Source organism: Chiloscyllium plagiosum, chromosome 10 (genome assembly GCF_004010195.1).
Source record: "Chiloscyllium plagiosum isolate BGI_BamShark_2017 chromosome 10, ASM401019v2, whole genome shotgun sequence".
Lineage (NCBI taxonomy): Eukaryota > Metazoa > Chordata > Chondrichthyes > Orectolobiformes > Hemiscylliidae > Chiloscyllium > Chiloscyllium plagiosum.
Window position 1 is genome coordinate 65,155,489 of NC_057719.1, and position 7,062 is coordinate 65,162,550.

The 7,062-nt window shown below is 38.8% G+C and overlaps 1 long non-coding RNA gene across 2 annotated transcripts in view; it reads right to left on the reverse strand.

Moving 5' to 3' along the window:
• LOC122553721 overlaps positions 1–7,062 on the reverse strand; it is a 41,641-nt gene that overhangs the window by 22,562 nt on the left and 12,017 nt on the right. Inside the window, exon 3 of one of the 2 annotated variants that reach the window (XR_006312800.1) lies at positions 250–1,045. The exons of the other annotated variant lie outside the window; for it this stretch is intronic. This is a non-coding gene — a long non-coding RNA (uncharacterized LOC122553721). Of the gene's footprint in view, positions 1–249; positions 1,046–7,062 lie in introns of those variants that run through there. 2 annotated transcript variants of the gene reach the window in all.

Genomic DNA, 7,062 nt, shown 5'->3' on the forward strand with positions numbered 1-7,062 from the left:
TTTATTATATCATTCTCTTTAAGCTTTATTTAAAAATGAAACAGGATCGAGGAGAAAAGTGGTTGAAAGAAATTATTAATTCTGAGAGTTAGCTTTCTCCATTGAAATGTAAATATAATACATAGAAAAGGAACAGATTATTGAATTAATGTCATCCTTTCTTTTCATGTATTATCCGTTCCCGAATTATTTTGTACTTATTTAACTTCTTTCGAATATAAACTTCTACGGTGGCTTGGTCTCTACCACGGTGGTTGTACCTAATATGCAATGATTATGTTAACTCTTGGTAAAAAGAACTAAATGTGAGGAACATGGTATTGAAAGATTCAACAAAGGTTTATTACAGTTTCAGATATGTTCAAATATTACAGCCACAGTAATTTTTGTCACTTTGTCTGGACTAATATTAAGTGACAGTTACAATCATCACACTTCCTTCAGTGTGTCATGTCTCAAGAAGCCTCTATTGAGGTGCAGTCTGAGATCTTTATACCCTCAGATCACATGTTCTGATACAGCAATGATATCATAAGAACAACTCTTAAAGACGTATTATATTCTAACTGAGACATAACACAACAAAGGGTTTTGGAGTAAATAACTGAAGAATGATCAACGCAGGCCTTAACTTACCAAGTACTGCATCCATTCCCACACCTCGAATTTCCTTGCTCTTCACCTCAAAAACATATCCCTCATGTCCTACTCCGAACTATAATTAAATCCTGTACCTTGTTAGTGGTGCAGTATTTGTAGAGTTAAATGTTCGCTGAAGACCTTTCCCCTGTGCCTTCTGAAAGACTGTTTTTCCTTTATCCAATCTCTTGAGTTACTGAAGACTTGTTAATTGTTAATCTGAACTTTCCAACTCTGTCTGTGATCCAAAACAATATTGCTTGTTGACATCTGTTATCAATACTTTTCAGCATCTTGAATCACCTACAGTCACTGGGTCACTTCAGCAGTAACAATGTGTGCTGATGTTCTTCCTTGAACTGTTGTGCTTAGCGACTCGACTGAACTTAAATGTTAATGATGATATCTGCACCCAATTGAAAACCAACATATTCAAAAAATTGGAGTGATCATGCAACCAGACTTAATCATTTTTAAAGCCACAATCATTAATACTGCATCTCAAATTTAAAGCCTTTCCATACTTTTAAATTTAAACATGAGAGGAGAACAATGATTATTTTTGGACAATGCCAGCAAAAGTAGAACTTAAATAAATACCAATAAATAAAGATTGTGGAACCCATCTGAACTTAAAAAATGGCTAACATATAGCCAGAAGACCTGCGAAATAAAAATGCAATTGTTAGTTTCTATATAAGGCAGTATTTATTTCAGTGCTGCTCTGAAGAGTCAGCCTATGAGAGATACAAGGATTGAGAGCCTTTAAAGAACACTGGGCCAAGTCTAACCCTGAAATGATGCAGATGGTTGTACCTTCAATATGTCAAGAATATCAAACCATCTGTGAACTTTGGATCAACTTTTAAGTTGCAGAACTTGTTTTGTTATCTCAACGTGGTAGTTTAATATTGTGTGGTTATAAAATCTGCCATTGCCCTTAAAACTGATAATGATAACGCAAAATTGTAACTGTAATGTTCATATGTCTGGTCAGTTGATAATATGGGAACAGAGTGTTTTGTATAATACATTGCACTCTTTAGGATTTAAGATACTTGCAACATGTTTCAAATAAAATTTATTCTTTGGTTTATGTGACTACATTTATGAATAGTTATCTACTAATACTGAAAACATTCTCTTGATGAACAAATATATTTAGTTTTGTTGCAAAGAGATCTGACAGACTTTTTCTGACTATAATGTCTTCTCCTAGCCTTAGTCATCTATTCTAATTTATTATTTAAAATTAACTGGAAAATTACAAATAACCTTCAGCTGAGCACTGAAGTAAATGAATGGAAAGAGCATTTCATAAGGAAACCTGGGAGACGTTTTCTGCTGACCACTCACTATTTCCATAATAAAAGATCAAGGGTAGGTAGGAAAATCCACACTGTTGGCAGGAATGCTGGCTTGCCAGCACTATCCACCTTTCTGGTTATTTGCCTTAATGCAGCCTCCTAGTAGCAGGCAAGCCCGAGTGTAGGGAACATGACCATCGACAAGTTCCCTCAAAATCAAACATTATCTTGGACTTGGAACTATAATTGCTGTTCCTTTGTTGTTGCTGGTCTAATATTCCAGAATTACCTTCCTAACAACATTGTTTGCACCTATGCTTCACTATTCTCCCAACTGCCTCCTTGGATTGAAGCAATTCAAGGTGGTGGGTATCCATCACATTCTTAAGGACAAATATGGATAGTCAACAAATACTGCCCACATTTTATGATCAATATTTTAGAAAAAGCTTTGCAGCCATCTGCACTTGCTGGGCGACAGCGCTGGCCACAAGTCACATGGTGCAGGTGGAATCTGAGGAAGGGTGACTGGACCTATGATTTCTCTCCACAGATGCTGCCAGACCTGCTGAACTTTTCCATGAATTTTTGTTCCACAATGGCAGCAATTTTTTTTAAATTTTAAGAATTCAGAAATTTGGAGAGTGTGCCTCAAACGCTGATTGTACCCAGAGAGACAGAAGGCCTCCTTCGTGACTAACACGAAGTTTTAAGCTGGTTGGAGGAAAGTATAGAGGGGATGTCAGAGGCTGGTTCTTTACACAGAGAGTTGTGAGCGCATGGAATGCGTTGCCAGCAGCAGTTGTGGAAGCAAGGTCATTGGGGACATTTAAGAGACTACTGGACATGCATATGGTCACAGAAATTTGAGGGTGCATAGATGAGGATCAGTGGTCGGCACAACATCGTGGGCTGAAGGGCCTGTTCTGTGCTGTACTGTTCTATGTTCTATGTTCTATGTTCTTTCGGCTGCCAAACTTCAAAACATCATCTGCTCATCCTGAAATCTACCGTCTAGCCGCTTTTCAGCTACTTTCTGGAAAATCTTTGCCTGGTAACTGTTCCCACACACTGTAGAGAGGTGGCCCCCATTGTGGTTGTGATGCAAAATCTTGACTTAAGTCTCTTTTTGTAGCTTTTGGTACATATTGTGTATGTACCAAAGTGCTAACAAAATTTAAACTCTTGACATTCTTATATGAACAATTTCTCAAATGCTGCCATCAGGTATGAACTTATTTTGCTAAAACAAAGATTACTTTGAACTCTTCAGCAAAGTGGAGAATGATAGTTTTCACTTTGTTATTTTAATGATGATTAATAGAACAATTGTTTACTGTGGATTGTGACACCATAGAACTTTGATGACAAATGGAAGCAACAATGCAAAAAAAAAGCTAATCAGGGAGCTTTACCAGAGACAGGATGAGGAGATGGAAAAATTCAGAAGGAATAGTGGGGAAATCCTGGGAAGCCTGAGTGAAAAGGCCAAAAGATCTTTCTTAGAAGATGGCAGCATATTGGAGACGGTAGTCTGGAGGCCAAGGCTAATGGTGTGTGCGGACATAGGTTCAAATTTCAATGCAGTGGAATTTCGATTCAATTTTTAATTCTGGAACTAAATGCTCATCTTATTAATGGTGATTGTGAAGCTACCATTGATTGTTGTAAAAACCCATTTGGTCACAACTGCCCCTTTAGTGAAGGAAACCTGCTAATCTTATCTGGTCTAACCTACATGTGATTCCAGGATAACAGCAATGTGGTTTACTCATCACTGCTGTATGAAATGGGTTAACAAGCCACCCAGTTCAAGGGCAATTAGGGATGGTCTAGTAATGCTGGCTGAGTCAGTGACCCATGAAATCTTTTTAAAAAGTATAAGGAAAGGGAGCAGGAAATACTCAAGATTTTGATTTTCAAGGTAAACATTCTCTACAATTTTTAATCTTGCTTCCAAGTATTCAGGAATTCCTCATACCTTTAATAATATAAATCAAAAACCTTGCGTCTATTTTCAGAGTAAAAGGGTAGGAACAGATTCCTTACTAATTACTCATGGTTTAAAAACTTCAAAATAAGAGGTTACTTCTGTTGCAGCCTTTTATTTTTGGCTACAGATATTTTTCAATTAAGTATTCTAAATATTAAGATTAGGCACAGAAGCCAGATCAAATATATTTATGGAATCTCTGAGGCAGAGGAAAAAGGATTCATTGTAAGTGGAAGGTCAGTTGCCAAGTTCTCTTTGTTCCTTGGAGGACACCTGTTTTAACCCGCATCGGAGCCAAGAGAAGGAGAAGTACTGTTTGCTGTAAGTCTGTTTAACAATTTCACAGGTCTCTCTCTCTCTCTCTCTAAGAGAACAAACATACAGAGACAGAGATGGTTAATCCTCCATCATTTACACAGGTGTAATGATCTAACTTTGCTATTGAAGTCACAAAATAAGCATGAATACCTCTCCCAGAGAAGTCACATTGGTTTATGTTTGGAGGGTGCAGGTGTGCACCTTGTCAAACGTTTCACTTTCAGGTGTTAAAAAAAAACCTTTTTTATCTCAGCAAACCGCAAAAGTATTTGGTCTGAGATGATACACGTGTCTTTGCAATCGATAGAAAACAGAAATAGCCCCACATGATGCACAAAGCTGCCAGTGGTGGTCTAAACTAACATTCTGTACTGAAAATAGCAAGATTCTCTCTTCACTCTGTCCAGACTGGTTATAAAGTGGAAAGAGAAGTTTATTTCCTGTCCTTTGATACCATGGTTGAAAATCATGCTAATGGAAACTTTGCAGGTTTTGGGGTGATTTGTTTTGACTTCAGACAATTTCTGTGGGAGAGGTGTAATTGAAGGAGATTATTGTTGGAGAAAAGATCAAGGATTGGTGCAGCGAACAGTATTTGAGATGAGTGGCAGAACTGGTGGAAGGTGCGTATTGAAGATTAATTTGGTGACCTTGACCATTTGTGTGGTGTAATTGGACATCGTGCAGCACTGCGACAATGTCCTCGCATGCACTTTATTGTCTATCTGCTCCTATTGACTTTGAGCATTTGCTTGGAGACCCATTTGAATCCATGTACATGGGGGTCTTCCTGTTCCTGCATCAATACGTCTGTATGTTAGGTGTTGGATGAAAAAATCCTGGTTTTGTCATCTTCTGTTGTTTTGGCTATGACCAAACATCCATGTTTGACAACATTTAGGTAAAACTGCACCAGACATGACCCATTGATATGATAGTCCCAGTCATGAAAATCTTAATAATGAAAATGATCTGGAGGCAGATTTTTCCCGGTTTGAAGCATCTAATTGAGGTATATAAAGTGTGAAAGGGAATTGACAAAGTAGACATAGGGTGAATGTTTCCTCTGGGGAAATCTAGAATGAGAGGTCACAGTTTTAGGATAAGGGGTAGCAGATTTAAAAGAAATTAGAAGAAACTACTTCTCCCACAGAATCATGAATCTGTGGACTTCAATAGTCGATGATGCAATGGATGCTGGGACATTGAATAGATTTAAGTAGGAGAGTGACAGATTTTTAATTAGTAATGGGTTAAAAGGGTTGTGGACAGCGGCCATGACACAGGAGGTCAGCCGTGGTCGTATTAAATGACTGAGCAGGCTTGAGGGGCTGAATTGCCTATTTCGGTTCCTATGCCTTACGTTTTTTATGGAAAGCGACTTGTGCAGAATCTGTTGCAAACAGAACACACCTTGCAGGCTTGTTTTAAATACTGCAGACAAGGTTGAGCCTATGTTAGCCTTTTATGACTCTATATTCCCCCATTCAGTCGTGCATCCCTTCCACAGCACATTTAGAGTGGTCTGACTCCTGTCATCAACATAACGAACAGGCAAAATGAGGTTTTGAACCTGCCTGTATACGGAAGGACTGGAGGCCAGTTAATAACACATTACGATCACCATTCCCATTTTTCCTTTGCAGTCACGCAATCAAACTCCCTGGTCTTTTCAGTCTTTTCATTATTTTCTTGTATGATCTCTGATGTTATCTTGGTAACCTATTTGTTCAACATTTCTGTAATGTCAGTACATTTTCTGTGGTGGGCTGTACAAACTTGCACGTAATACTCATTCAGTTGATGCACTACCTTTTACCTGCATCTCACCAGCTTGTTTTTGTACTCCATGTCTTTATAAATAAACTCAGAATTGAATTTTCTTTTTGAACTCTGTTAGTAAGTCTGTATCTGCATTTAGATCTTTTTATCCTTCAGTTCCATTGAAAGTCTAGGTTTTTCAACATTTGGTCTTCCCTCCTGTTCTTCAAGCCTCACAAAAGCACAGAAACTAGCAGTGGGACTAGCTATTTAGCCCTTCTAGCCTGCTCCACCATTCAACATGATCATCCATCTCAATGTCCCCTCTTTCACCCCATACCCTTTGATCCCTTTTAGCTCTAAGTAGTACACCTGACACTTCCTTGAAAACATTCAATGCTTTGGCCTGAACTGATTTCTGTGGCACAGAATTCCACAGGCTCACCCCACTCTCTGGTGAAGGCATTTATCATCTTACTCTAAGGAGGCCTCCTCAGATTGTGACTCCCGTTTCTCGACTCCCCTGTCATCAGGAACATCCTTCCTGCATTTACCCTAACTAGTCCCTTTAGAATTTTATAGGTTTCTATGAGATTCCTTCCTCAGTCTTCCAAATCTAAGTGAATATAGTCCAAACCAATGCAGTTTCTCTTTATACATCTGTCCTGCCATTGCAGGAGTCAGTCTAGCTGCACTCCCCACAAAACTAAAACATCCTCCTTTGGAAAATGAAACCAAAATTGCACACAAAGCTCCAGGTGTGGTCTCACCAAGTCCCTGTACAGTTGTATTGACATTTCACTGAAAGTACATGTTGCAGTTTCCAAAGAAAGTTGAACTGAAAATGTGTTGCTGGAAAAGCGCAGCAGGTCAGGCAGCATCCAGGGAACAGGATAATCGACGTTTCGGGCATAAGCCCTTCTTCAGGAATGAGGAAAGTTTATCCAGCAGGCTAAGATAAAAGGTAGGGAGGAGGGACTTGGGGGAGGGGCGTCAGAAATGTGATAGGTGGAAAGAGGTCAAGGTGAGGGTGATAGGTCAGAC